General features: G+C 37.3%; 1 protein-coding gene across 3 annotated transcripts in view; it reads right to left on the bottom strand.

Annotated features, from left to right (window-relative positions):
- Positions 1–15,053, bottom strand: part of TRIM66 (tripartite motif containing 66) — a 59,765-nt gene that overhangs the window by 42,958 nt on the left and 1,754 nt on the right. For 2 of the 3 annotated variants that reach the window (XM_034417026.3, XM_087879137.1), the window contains exon 2: positions 4,070–4,392. The gene's annotated coding sequence lies outside the window, so the exon portion shown is untranslated. Of the gene's footprint in view, positions 1–3,649; positions 3,714–4,069; positions 4,393–15,053 lie in introns of all 3 variants that reach the window. The other variant, XM_087879129.1, reaches the window with a different exon arrangement.

The following is a 15,053-nucleotide window of genomic DNA, read 5'->3' as shown; positions in this document are numbered from 1 at the left end:
CATTCAATTAGTAACTTATTTACTATTCTTATGATTAATTATATTTGTATCAATGACCCTAGTATTTTAATGTTTCCAATTACTCAATATTGATGGGGGGGCTTTTATGCATATTCTTCTAAGTTGCTGCATCTCTTGCTCTTAAAGAAAATGACACCTGCACAATAATAGCTGAATTACACATAACATGAACTTGTTTTTAAATGTCTTTCTTTCAAATATGCATTGCTTCCATCATATTTGTTCCATGCTCTTCTAGAGAAAGTTCAGGGAAAGTCACATGGGAATATTTCTTTCACAACAACAAGAAAAATGGGTAAGTGATGAAGTGATTAAAGTAGGAAAGAAAGCTTTAGTTAGTTCACTTGGAATCTTTGAATGAGCAGAGAGGCAAACCTAAGATTTCCTAGTTCAGGTGTATCACACTATCCATTAAAGAAATGATAAGAGATAGATAAATTTTGCTCTTACATAGCATCTCATTTCTATCAGAAAATATATGGAAGTAAATAAAGATGAAACAGTTAACTGAAATGTATAATCATTTTGCCAAGGTATTAAAATTTAAAATTAATAAATTTCCTAATATAGTGGTATCTTACTTTTTCAAAATGTATTTTCAATATTATAATGTTTTTCATAGTAGCATTACCTTAATAGGATGTTCTTATGACTTAACAAATGTAAATTTTAAAAAAGGAAATATGAGGACAATTATGTTGTGTTACTGACCTGCTCACATAATATGGACAATATCATTTTTGCACATCATCTATTTATTCAATTTATATTATTCTTTCTAGTCAAAATGAGCATTTAAAACAACTTTATCTGATGGCCTTATTTTTTAATTTCATAACTGTTTTGAGTGATTAAGCACAGATTTCACCAAATTGTGAAATTGCAGCAGGAATACCTTATGGAAGATTCTGTAAACTATACACAAATAGCAAGCAAAATAGCAAATTGAAATTATTTTCTGACTACCATAAGTTTTGTGTACAAGTTAATTCGCTTTTTCATTGCTTTTGCTTCGTATTATTCTTATAGCATCAGTGATGACGATTTAGAAATTTTTTTAAAATAAAAAGCATCAACTAAATCAATCCTTTTGTATTTAAAAAAGTTTAGTACAAATCCAGAAGCCTGGGAGAAATTTCTTAAGAGTAAAATGATGGACATCTTCAATTATTGTTCTAAATCAAATGTCAGGATAGAGATAAAAAGTAAGTAATGAACTGCTAGATAAAACCCTCCCTGTACCTTTTCTCTTTCCTGAACCTGGGCTACCTCAAACATTTTTCCAGTCACGTTATACACTGTTCTTTCCCAGTGTGGTTTCTTTCAGACATGCAGGAACTGTATAGCAGAGCCCACTTTCAGATCAAAGATATACAGCAAATAGCAAGCACTCTAATAAGCACTCTGCTTATTACATTCCAATTTTATTTTTGAGTAGACATCTAGAATTTGTTCACCATGATAGGAAATAGCTGGGAAAATAAGGCTTTGAAGACACACACGCTGATTTGATTAATTTATTTATATGGCCACACACTTGTCAAACAAAAGTAGAAGACTGGAGATACAACTGCCATGACTCCTATTTTACAAAGGGCAATTACATTACATTAAAGAGGCATCAGTCCATTAGCTGAAAGTATCCTCTAAGTCAGTGGCCCCCAACCTTTTGGCCACCAGGAACCGGTTCCGTGGAGAGAGGTTTTTCCATTGACCAGAGGGGGCGTGGTTTCATGTGCTGCCTGGATCCCGCGAATGGGGTTTTGCTTGTTTGCACGGCCCGGTTTCTGGCATGCCACGACCCGGTCCACAAACTGGGGGTTGGGGACCCCTGCTCTAAGTAAAAGAGCAGGCCAGTCTGTAAGAAGGAAAGCAGCAGTTGTTCAATTGCCCATCAGGACTTAGTACTTGGGCAGGACACAGGACAGACTTATAGTTCACTTAATTGGTACTGTTTCTACTGTACTATGTCCAGCATCTTAACTGAGCATAATAGTTATGTTGAACTTAGACTGGGGAAATCCAAATACAAGTCTCCATTCCACCACAGAGTAGCATAAAGCTCTCCCTTCTGTATTTTTGAACAAAAATTTCCCAGGCTGAGCATTCTTCCCCATGTAAATCTGGGAAGACTGAAACAATACATCACGTTTTGTTACACTGCACCTTTTTAACATATATCTGTAATAGTTTGCCCTAGCCATGCCAGGACAAAGAATTTATTTCAAGCTGCTTCATTCTGATATAAAATAACTTATTAACTGTATAAAGCAAAACATTCATTAGGTTAATGCAAACATAATCAAGCTGTGTATTATTAATGCATCTGTGCTTTTTTTTAAAAATCTGATTTATTATCATAAATAAATACTATGACTATTCATGGAGCTTGCTTAGTGACTTTGGGCCAGTCTTGAACCTATTTACAAGCTTGTTATTATGAGGAGACCTCAGCGTGTGCTGACTAACACTCTTAAGAGGAAAAACAGGATAGATAAACAATAAATAAATAGATATTTAAATTATTTAAATAAATACATATTTAAATTAAATTACAAATGTGTATAGTGTATTTAAGCTAGCATATGAAAATTTTATGCAAATTGATGTCGTATATTTACTTCTTTTTGCTGATGCACTTCCATGGGGGGACAATACAAAGATGCAGAGGAAAAATCTTAACAGAGGAAAATTCAGCACCTCCTTCCCCTTCTGCTCAAAACAATCTCTTTTTGGTGACTTCTTTTATTAAATCAAGTGGCCATTGTAAACACATAAAGTTAATATACAGTGTGTTACTAAACCATTATTATACATTCAAGCAGGCACAGTATCTGAAAATCAGAATAACTAGGAAAATTTGCTAGACTTTATTGGAGAAAAGACCTAGCAAATATGTTGTGGTATTTTATACATTCAGTTTTTATCAGTTGTTCCAAAGTTTGCATTCTTTTTAAGCTATTTTCTTTTTTAAACTATTTAAACTTCCTTTTTAAGCTAAAATAATTTAAGCACGATTATTTTTCTTGACAGCTGGCAGCAATACAGTACGATTCATTGGTGCTGACAGCTGGAGTTGTGATGCAGAATAGAACTGCATTATGCCCGGTATTTTAATAAGACAAATTAAAAAGCAGTCTGTGGAAATATGCTCTAATTTGCACTCGTCTCTGCCTAACAACTGTATCTGAAATGGTGTCCCTGGAATTACTATGTGTCAAAATTAGGTTAGGGTGTATTTCACCAATGGGCAGATCTTTGAAAGCTTGTACTGTACAAACGTGATACAGGGAAAAATGCCCTCATCCAAAAACATATGTGACAAGTTTGGTGCAAGGATAGCGATAGTTTTAACAAATAAACATCTGAATTAGCCTATTGGTCCCAATCAACAAAGCTTCTGGACAAGGGACAAGTCAGAAGATTACGACCTTCAGGCCTTTTAGATAAGAGAAGGAGCAATGGCAACAGCAGCAGCAGCACTCCAAATATAACTGCTAATATAGGAGACGTAACACAGCAAAGTCAAGACATATGCAGTTACTGCATTAACCAGCTATACACACACACATTCACGCACGCACGCACACACACTCACGCAAGCATGCACACACACTCCAACTTTTACCTTTTGATCAGCTACCTAGATATTATCCCATCTAGTTTTTGGTTGTTACATTGCTGTCTTTATCCTACAGAGAAAGAACAATTGCCCTTCAGTTATTCAAAGTCAGAGCATCACCGACTTGCTTTACTTGGTAATTTTAAACCTGAGCACCGAAGAGATGCACCAATCTCCTCCCCCTCCATGTGCCTGATGGCCGTTACCTTTTAAATCTACATATTATTTAATCATCAATACCTTTCCTATTGGAACGGCTATTCAAAGTTCATCAGCATATCTTTAAGCAAGTGTTAGAAAAATAACCAGGCAATAAAATCGTAACTGACAAGAGAGCTCTTCTGATCAGTAACGTTAAGTGCTTATCCCAAGCTCTGCACGATATTATTTCTTCAGGAAAAAAAAATACTTCTCATGTTTGCTTACCTGTTCTCTTTCTAAAGCAGTCAGTTAAGAGTCTCTTGACTGAGGAAATGGGTTGTTACTAAGCAGACAAGCATGCACAGCGTAATCCCTGGAAACAGCTTTGACTGTTCAGCATCAGGCTTGGTGCTGCGAGAAAAGGGTTAGACCTTCATGTGCAGCATCTGAAGGTTCACTCATCTTTTCTTTTCTTTTTCTTTTTCTTTTTCTCTCCGTTAATGCCCGCTTCAAAAACTAAGCAACATGGATAGGTGCAGAGATCACTAAGCAGGTTTTGTTTTTCTTTTCTTACATTTAGGCCTCGTCTGAATTATTTTCCCCGTTTGCTGGAAGAAAATACAATTCCAGAGTCAGGTAAGAAGTTCAGCAAGCTCTTTTTTGTCAAGTAGATTTTTCCCCCCACAGAACATATTTTACATGCTCACATTTATTGTAAAGGGAGAGTATAATGCAGCAACCCAAATTACAAACAATTGTTTACAGACAGGTATTTCATTCAGTTTCCTACCCATCAAAGTGGCTGAATTTCACACCCAAGACCATATCTCTTTCCAGCACCTGTATCTTAGAGAGACTTCTTTTAAATATACCATTATTATACCTCTGTTGGTAGAGGAAGAGTATTCAGCTTTGCCCTAGAGATTTACTGTTTGTACGTATGAAGAATGATGCAATCAGCAAATCTAAATAGCAATCCAAGATGAAATTAGACAACTCAAACCACAGGATTTAAAAAGCAATAGAGCAAATTCAATTTTTGTATTATTATTATTACATGGTCCAAACTAACACATCTTGCTTCTTACAAAAAGCTGCCTTTAGTCTTTGAAAAATATTTTGATTTCTCCATAAGAATTAATGTTACTTAATGCATTCCATAGGGCTATGACTAAATTTATCAACTACTAAGTTGTTGGTTTGAATTCATAGCTTTCTATTTATGGCATGACAATGCTGTAAAAATAATCACAGTGTCACAGGTAATTCAGAATGAGCTAACAAAAATCCTTAGACCATTAACTCATATAATGCTTATTTTGGAGTTTCCCACATCTTCAGAATGCAGAAGTAAATCAGTTAATGAAAATAATCTTTAAATGTCAACCTGTGCCACATCTGGGTAAACAAAGGAATGACAAAAATAACCAGAAAAGGCTAAAATGTGTTTCCATAGTAAACCAATAACATACCATAAAATCCATAGTGATTTATTTTAGCTATAAAAAAAAAAGTCAGGAATTTGTCCATACAGTCATTAGAGGTCAGGGCCACTTTGATGCATCTAACATTATAAACATAATACATTATTTTTCAACTGACAAATATAATAGAATAACATGCAACAGTATAAAACTCCAAAACCAAATTTGGCTTGAAATATAACGTTTTTAAAAATAAACATTCCCCTATCCTCATCTGTGGGTATTTGCAGGGGAAGAAATAGGTGCATGATGCAATTTATGTAATTCACATCATTTGCATGATGATGTCATGATGCCTATGATACAATGACTTCATTACTTTTCACATTATTGTCTAGAAGGGAAGAGTGGCTTGCAATACAATCTGGATTGCTTCAATGCACTCTACATGGAGCTTCCCTTGAAAATTTCACCACTGGGTGAAATCATCCGACGACACGGTGTGGGATATCAGCAATATGCTGATGATACCCAGCTGTATATCTCCACCTCTCGTCAGTTCAGTGAGGCGGAAGATGTGATGTGCCGGTGCCTGGAGGCTGTGAGGATCTGGATGGGAGTCAACAGGCTCAGACTTAACCCAAACAAGACCGAATGGCTCTGGGTATTGTCCCCTAAAGACTATGTCGATTGTCCATCCTTGGTTCTGGGGGGAGAGAAAGTGCCCCCCTCAGAACGGGCTCACAATTTGGGTGTCCTTCTAGACTCACAGCTGAGATTGGAGCAACATCTGACAGCTGTAGCTAGGGGGACCTTTGCACAGGTTCGTCTGGTGCACCAATTGCGACCCTACTTGGATCAGGAGGCTCTCCTCACAGTCACTCATGCCCTTGTCACCTCATGGTTGGACTATTGCAACGCGCTCTACATGGGGCTACCCTTGAAAAGTGTTCGGAGACTACAGTTGGTCCAGAATGTAGCTGCGCGAGTTATAGTGGGTGCACCTAGATACACCCACATTACACCAATTCTCCGCGAGCTGCACTGGCTCCCTATCGGTCTCCAGGCACAATTCAAGGTGTTGGTTATTACCTTTAAAGCCCTACATGGCTCAGGACCAGGCTATCTTCGAGACCGCCTTCTACCACATAGCTCCCAGCGACCGGTAAGATCCCACAGAGTCGGTCTCCTCCGGGTCCCATCAGCTAAACAATGTTGGCTGGCGGGCCCGCGGGGCTGCCCCGGCTCTCTGGAACCAATTACCTCTTGAAGTCCGGACCGCCCCCACCCTATTGGCCTTCTGGAAAGTGGTGAAGGCCTGGCTCTTCCGGCAGGCCTGGGGCCGTTGATCTCGTTATAGTGATCTTGCGAGACCCGGCCACAAATTGGAGTGTATGTGTTTTAACGTTTTAATGTTTTAATGTCTTCTTTTAACTTTTGTATGGGATATTGTTGCATTGTTTTATTCTCTGTTGTAAGCCGCCCAGAGTCCCTAAGGAGTTGGGCGGCATAGAAATGCGACTAAATAAATAAATAAATAAACAAACAAACAAACAAACAAACAAACAAACAAATAAATAAATGCATTTAGAACTTCAACTGGTGCAGAATGCAGCTGTACAGGTAATAAATGGTATTGGGTACTAAGCCCATATAACACAACTACTTCATGAGTTGCACTGGCTGCCAGTGTGCTTCTGGGTGCAATTCAAGGTGCTAGTTGCCACCTTTAAAACCCTTCATGGCTTGGGACCGGGTTCTTTTTACCTTGTCATGGTCCAGCTTCCATCAGCAAATGAACATTAGCCACCAGGAGGGGGTGTGCCTTTTCTGTCTCTGGAGATCAGGATGGCTCCAACCCTGCTGGCCTTTTGTAAGGTCCTAAATACCTGGTTAAGGGCCTGGGCCTGGGACCCCAAGTGTGCGAAGAGTCCCACTCCTGCTTGTTTTAACAACCCTGGATTGTAATATTCTCCTCAGCCACTGTGCACATTTTAAATTTTGTATTATGATGTCCATTTGTTTTTAATTTATTTTATGATTGTTCACCATCCAAGAGTTACTTGCCATACAAGAGTCACCTGCCATACAAAATAAATAAATGCATAAATAATCTCCAAAAGAGAATTCTTAGACTTGGAGGAAACGTAATTGCTTTATTGTTGCTTTATATTCCCAGATATGAATACAGGACTGATTCACTGGGATTTATTCTCCGGTGAAATCATATGGATTGTATTGTAAAATGATTTACAGATATAATCCTCCCCACTATTATTTCAGAGAGTAAACTGCGTTGACCTTAAAGAGCATCATTTCTAGGTAAAAAAATTATTTATCTGTTTGTTTGTTTGTTTGTTTATTGATTAATTTTATATGCCACCATCTCAAGATTCAAGGCAATTCTGGGGCTTACAATGTAATGTAAACATACAACAGGTTGGACTATCTTAGTTTGTACATATGCCCTGTCAGCTTCAGAATAGATGTTTTACTGACATACCAAGCTTCAGATGTACACCACTATTCCTATAGTCATAAAACATAGAATTGAACAGTATTTCAACAAATTCATATTACATGGCAATCAACCCTGCATTAATACAAGTACTAACAGCTTCAAAATGATATAAATGATCGAACCAGATTGTTAATTTACATAGTACCTTCATGGAACATTTAATGTGAGAAACACAACACCAAGGAAACAGATTCCCCCAGGTTCTTGATTATCTCCTGGATTAAGAATCTAAGAAACAGCCTATTACAACTCCTAATAGAACTGGCCTCCTGTTTTCCACAGTGGCCAATCAAATGATTTGCCAATGGGAAGCCTAAAGCAATATATAAAGGCTGACTTTCCTTATTACTGTCCCTAGCATGGGGCAGCAGATCATGCCTTTTACATTTGAGAATCTACGTCTACCATGACTTGCAGACTTTAACAACATACAGAACTTCCATAAAATAATAAAATTATGCAATACATAATGCCACAAAATATTAAATACACATATTTCTTTCAGAGCTTTTATATCAGTGATGGGATTAAAAAATTTTTACTACCGGTTCTGTGGGCATGGCTTGGTGGGCGTGGCATGGCTTGGTGGGCGTGGCTTGGTGGGCATGGCAGGGGAAGGATACTGCAAAATCTCCATTCCCTCCCCACTCCAGGGGAAGGTTGCTGCAAAATCCCCATTTCCTCCCGATCAGTTGGGCCTCGGGAGGCAGACAATAGATGGGGGCAGGGCCAGGCAGAGGTGGTATTTACTGGTTCTCCAAACTACTCAAAATTTTCCAGAACTGGTCAGAACCTGCTGAATACCACCTTTGTTCTGTATTTTCCACTATCACCATTTTTTCCAATTTTATAACTGCGCACTGAAGCTTAAAAACAATATCCAGTTTCTATTCATTTATTTTATGTTTGCTTGGATGCTTTACTGTCAACAAAATAGCAACTCTATTTTAGGCTTTTTCTAAGACAGTAAACTAATCATATATTAATGTTTAAATATTTGAGAATATGAGCGGCAGTTTGGCATAGTGATTAAGAACATCAGGCTAAATATCAGGAGACTAAATTCTAGTCTTGCCTTAGGAATACAGCCAGCAGCTGACCTTGGGCTAGTCAGTTTCTCTCATCCTAGGAAGCAGGCTATGGCAAACCATTTTTGAAAAATCTTGCCAAAAAACTGCAGAGACTTGTCCAGGCAGTTTATGAGAATTTGACACAACTGAATGGAAAGGGGAAAAAATGACAATATACTCTATCTGCAAATAGAGTATATTGCAAATTGTTTTGTGACCTGAGCTACGGCGGATCAAACTGAACTTGAACTAATTCAGATGAAGTTATTAATTCTGAGCATTTTTCTGTCTTTTTCAAACCAGCACATAATATATATTTTCAGTTATGATAGATTGACTGCAATGGCCTCATTATAGGAAATAGTGAAGAAAAAGCTGTATTCTAGAATCAAGACATTTATCTGGACAATCTATTATTCTATTTTGTTTATACAGTGTAACCAGTGTCACACACTGATCCATGCCAGGCACAAATAAGTCACATTACAGCCACACAGGAATACGGTATTTAACTTCCACCAGCTTGAGAATTGTATCTGATTTTGCACAGCATGTTGAGACCATACTCCTCATCTGGATGTGGTTGTTGTGATCCTTGGGAAGAAGGTCCAGAAGTTTTTACGCCCATAGAATTTGACCCTTTAACCCATTCCCATGAATCAAAGGGAGAGGGTATGTATGTGATCATTTTGGTCATTTGCTCAAGAAGATGATCTGGGAGCCATAAAAGATATGCAGTCCGGTTCCCAAGTTGCATTTTCTGCATCCCTGGCTTAATATGTCATGTAACTCCAGTCAAATGTGCAATAATTCAGCAAATCATCATTAAGCCATTTTAGGCTTAGTACAACGTCTGAAGTCTGTCACAGAAAACAAGATGAATGGACCTAGATTGTCTGGAAAAGTATCCTTCCAAAACATAAGCCAGTGTGAATGGTCCAGTAAAATTATAAGCATCACCTAGATTTTCAATTTTTACTAAGAAACTCAACACTATCCATTCATACAATGATATGGAGATATTGGGGTTTAACTTACTTCAGTCTGACTGATTCAACCTCTCCAATGCCTAGCTATTTCACCTTCTGGCTAATCCAACTTCTTCTAAGCAAATGTTAAGATAATAAATCTCCCAGAGCTTTACCTAAATGCTTAGAACACTTGGTATTATTCACATGTTCTCAGAGGCCCAATTATGGGACCTGGTAGCACAGTTTTAAAGACAAAATAGGTATTGTATGTCTTGCCTTCTGAGTGGGGAGCAAAAGAAGGACCAAGTGGGTCTCACCCTGTCTGGCAAACTTTTACCCTTATGCAAACTGCTTGCAACATTTTATTTTCCTGCCCGTCCTTCTTGGCGTGATTAATAAAGTGATGCTTTCATCTACACCTCAGGGTGAATGTTTAATTAAAACTAGGGGGTATTCATTTTCAGACAGGAGAATGTGTAACAAGTTGCATCACTTGCCTTTGGAGAGGCTTCAACAAAGCAATTTTACTTGCAATCCCTATAATCTAGCACCAATAATATGAAGTTGGTCAAAATAGCATATATAATTATAATTTGCTTTTTCAAAAATCTGCAATAATAAAAATGCTGCATCAGTTCTACAATCTTCTGTTTTAGGGAGCTCTAGCAGCTAAAATGTGGCTAATCAGACATTCCCGCTTCCAGTACAAGTATACAAAAATCATTCCTGATTCAAAGATAACAAACTTGGGCAACAATAAAACAAATTCTTGGACTGAAAGAATTTACTGTCGGAACCAATAGCAGTGGTCTTTTTATCTACTTTAAAAATTAATATTCATCTGGGTGATTGTTTGTGTTCCTTTGTGCCTTTTTGGTATTTATAATTTGCCCTTAATCGGGATTTTTCTGATAATTTTCCTTAAAATGCATGATCAGATCTAGTTTTTGAATGTCTATTGAAAGCAAATTTTTAAACCTTCATCACTTCCTCCTCACGTTTTCATTCTACCATTACATATCTCTCATTCTAAGACATCCTGAATAAAAAGGTTTCACAACCCCCCATCCTAGCCAGGAATGCCTCAGAATATATGAAACCTTCTGCGAAGAATCAAAGAGCTGGATGAGGCAATCAACTTTATTTAGAAAATTGATATTACCCTTTGAACAGCTCTAGGGGACTTAGAAAAATACAGCCCAAAAACAAGACCATATATCCACTCCTTGCTACTTCCTTGGTTAACAACCATTTCCAAATACAATGGTAATAAACAATTCATTTTCCAACCAATGCATCCATTTACGCCCAAATTTCATGTGCTTAACACACTAGAGTGAGAGTGTAACTTTGGCATAGCTGTACAAGAGAATTTTATCTAAATGAGACAGCAGTCTCTTTCTCTCCTCCTCTTTGTCATGTGTTCATTTACCAAACATTTGGTTAAGTAACCTGGTCATTGAAATGGAATGAGTCACTAAATGAAGAGCTGTGCTTAGAAAAATGAAGAACATAAAGCCTTATGTATAACGAAATTGTATAACGTTAAAACAATTTAAAAAGAGATTTTGGCAATACTATAATAAAATGGGAGGAACGACATTGTTTGTAATGGTTAGTTCTTATTCTCACAAACCATACATTGTTATTCGCTTGTTGAAGCAAAATTTCTAGCTACGAATTTCAAACCCAACCTTCTCCCTCCACTATTTGGTGGGAAGCCAGTGATATCAGGCAGTCATTCTCCTTAAACCCAATCTACCTTACATGATTGTTGTGGAAAGGAAGCTTTATGTTTGCTCCCTTGAGGTCCTCTCTGTAACTATAATGGTATGTGGCAATGACCTTGGGACACAGGTGGAAGAACCACAGACTAGACATCAGTTAGAGAAGAGGCAGCTGAGCCTGCAGAAGGAAGGTGGGTGTGGTAAACATCTCAGACAAAAACCTTTCCTAGTTTCTTGAACTGTAAAGGTGACCGAAGGAGGAGATATACTTTCAGACTCACAAGATTTTGTTAATGGAACTTTACAATAAAGTTAGAGCTAGCTTTTCTGGGCGTGCTTCTTGTCTGGACTATCTCACAAGGCTGACAGGAACTCTTTAAAACAGCTGCCATGGGTGAATCCTGGGAAAAGGCATGGTTATATTAAAGAATGGCACACAAGAGTTTAATTCGTGCCACTATGTGCATTCCAAGAAATCTATTGGGAATCAAATCCAAGCAGTGCTTCAGAGCCCTACTATTGACTTGTACTTACTTAATAACCAATTCTCTAATTCCACAATCATTTTCAGTCAATCTGTTTTCTGCTTCCCAAATGAAAAAAATCACATTTGTCTCTTCTTACATTTCATATTGCTGTTTTCAGCACCTTTCTTTAATCAGATGAGTTCAGAGGACATGACATTTTTCTCAAAGTGAAAAAAAAAATCCTCATGCTGTCCTATTTTCATCCCTGTCACACCTGCATAAGATGTCACAATGCAAGCAAACAAAGGAGTTTGTGCCGCAACAGTGCGACACCACTTTATCTTCTGCCCCTCCTTGAATTCCTTGAAGATATCTCCCCCTAAAACTAATCAAGATCTCACTCAAAATACATTCCTGTTCCTTATGCTCTTTCTGCAATTGATCACTAAGTAGTTTTTAAACATTCCTTATCTCTAGTGTAAATGATCTTTCTAGGCTATGAACATGTCAGCTATGAAGGTAATGTAGATTAATATAGAGTATGGCAAATATAACCTATCACCATCCTTACCCTTGTTAGAACTGGGGAATCAATTCCGACAAACAGAATAGTTAACACATAGACCAACCATATGCAATAATTTATCATTTTAACTGTGAATGAGAAAAGTGTAGCTGATTCTCCACTATCATCTCTTTCATACTGCATGTAATCTCATTTAAATAAAATTCTGACATGTTTTCTTTCCTCTCCATGCTGCTAACATATTAATTAGAGTTTTGCACCTGGTGCCTTGCATGGGCCTATGAGAATATAACTGTTGATTGATTCTTCTCTCTCCTTTCTTCTCGCCTCATTTGCTTTTTAAAAAATATATTTTGATTTATAAAAGAAAATAAGGACATAGAAATATTAAGGGATTCTGTCTCCCCTTTCCTACCTTGTTCAGTATTCTGGTTTTTGACTGGTTAGTAAATTTGTAATTACTAATTTTCTAACCAAACATTTTAAAATATTATTATTTCTGTTAATCAGCTTTCTTATCTGTTTCAAAGAAAAGAAAACAAGCAAACCCCACACAGATCTAATGTGAATACATGCAGCATATTTATACTCACATTTGCAGCTTTGCACTTGGTTTTGGCCACAACAGTTCACAGCTCACAGCCGTGAATTGTAGAAGCTGTTCTTTATTTTAAAAAGCAGCCTAGGGATTCAGTGTTCAGGGATACTACAGGGAAAAGCAATCCCAAACACGCACATAATAATATAGTACAGTGTGAACTCAATACAAGACGAATTATGGTGTTATCCTGTTTTCAAATGACAGTCACTCAGTTCAGGCTAAGTTTGCTATTAGATTCCTTTTGCTGGCAAAACAAAAAACACACCAAAATAGTATATGTGCATGACTTAATGTAACTTTTTTGTGATTTTATAAAATACTGATATAATTGTTAGACTTGTTGTTTATATTAGCATAAATATAAAAATGAATAAAGTTGAAGATTTGGTACAAATATCAAGCAGTTAACTTTGTTCTCAACATTGGTTTAACAGAATGCCCACAAAACAGAAAATAAAGTGTTTCCAGTGATTCAATGAAAAGTCCAAAATTCTCTTCTTTCTTCCTAACCTGACATGCTATAACAGACACAGAAATTTGTCTCAGTATCAAATCACAAGTATAAATAACTTCCAAAACATAACGCAAAATAATTTTTCAGTATGTAAATTTTAGGTCTACATTCGCCTCTTCATACTACATTTAGAACCCTCAAATGAACATGAACTGAACAAAAGAGAACTCAGAATAAATAATAAAGGATGAAAACACAATCTTAATGTTTATTTTTACATGAATTCACAGAATCACGCAAACGCCTGATAATGAACCCTAATTCTAACATGGAAATTCAGAATTAGGCTTCTAAATTATGGTGTGTTCTAAATATTTTGATCTACAAATTATATCAGAGATTGGAGAATATTCGTTATAGAGTAATTAAGTTCTATTAAGGTGATAGCAGCTCCAAGGCCCTTCTAAAGTACCTTTATTTTATTTTGGCACATATGGAGAATAGTGGGAAGAAAAGGAAGGGAAAATGTGAAGGGAAGGGAAAAGCCAGCAACAACATCCCATCGCCCGGTTCGCGCCCATAGAGAGGGCCTACTCAGGGTGCCGTCGGCTAGACAGTGGCGGCTGGCAGCCCCCAGGAGTAGAGCCTTCTCGGTTGGGGCGCCCACCCTCTGGAATCAACTCCCCTTGGAGCTCCGACTAGCGCCTGACCTTCACACCTTCCGCCGGGAATTAAAAACTTGGCTTTTCAAATCCCTTGACCTGGTCTGATGACGGGGTTTTAGGGTTTTAATGGGTTAATTTTAAATTTTTTAGATTTTAGTCTTTATTTTTATTGTGGCTTGTGTTTTATTGTTGTGAGCCGCCCTGAGTCCATTGTGAGATAGGGCAGCATATAAGTCGAATAAAATAAATAAATAAATAAATAAATAAAATCCTTATACAGTCATCCTCAGCTTACAACCATAATGGCCCCCATTACAGTCATCAGTCATGAAAATTATAAAGTGGGTCACCATGTGACCATACCTGTTTTTACCTTTTTTGAGGCAGTCATAAAGTGACTACCATAGTTGTAAAACAAATGCTAGTGTCATAAAGTGAACCCATTGTTCGCTATGGGTCATTTTTGGCAAAAACCCATTGTTTGCTATGGGTCATTTTTGGCAAAAGCCATTAGGGCAAAAATATTGTAAAGCATGGTCAGGATGCTGCAAACAGCCATAAAGGCAGGACAGTAGCTAAGTGCGTGACATGGGATCACATGACCATGGAGACAGGTGACTATTGAAACTTCAGAACAGGTTGTAAATACCTTTATGGGGCACTGTTATAGCTTCAACCGATTGCTGAGCAATCAATCACAAGTTAAGAACTATCTGTATGCATATTTACTTAATAATAGATGTACTTATTAAAATATCAGGCAGCCAGTAAGGAAGCATAAATAATCAGCATTCCACATTATTCCTGAAAGAATCCCTGTGTAATTTGGGTAAACGCATGCCA

Source organism: Pantherophis guttatus, chromosome 1 (genome assembly GCF_059756535.1).
Source record: "Pantherophis guttatus breed Tessera chromosome 1, ASM5975653v1, whole genome shotgun sequence".
Taxonomy (NCBI): domain Eukaryota; kingdom Metazoa; phylum Chordata; class Lepidosauria; order Squamata; family Colubridae; genus Pantherophis; species Pantherophis guttatus.
Note: the sequence above shows the minus strand (reverse complement) of the source record. Positions and strands in the feature narration are given on the sequence as shown.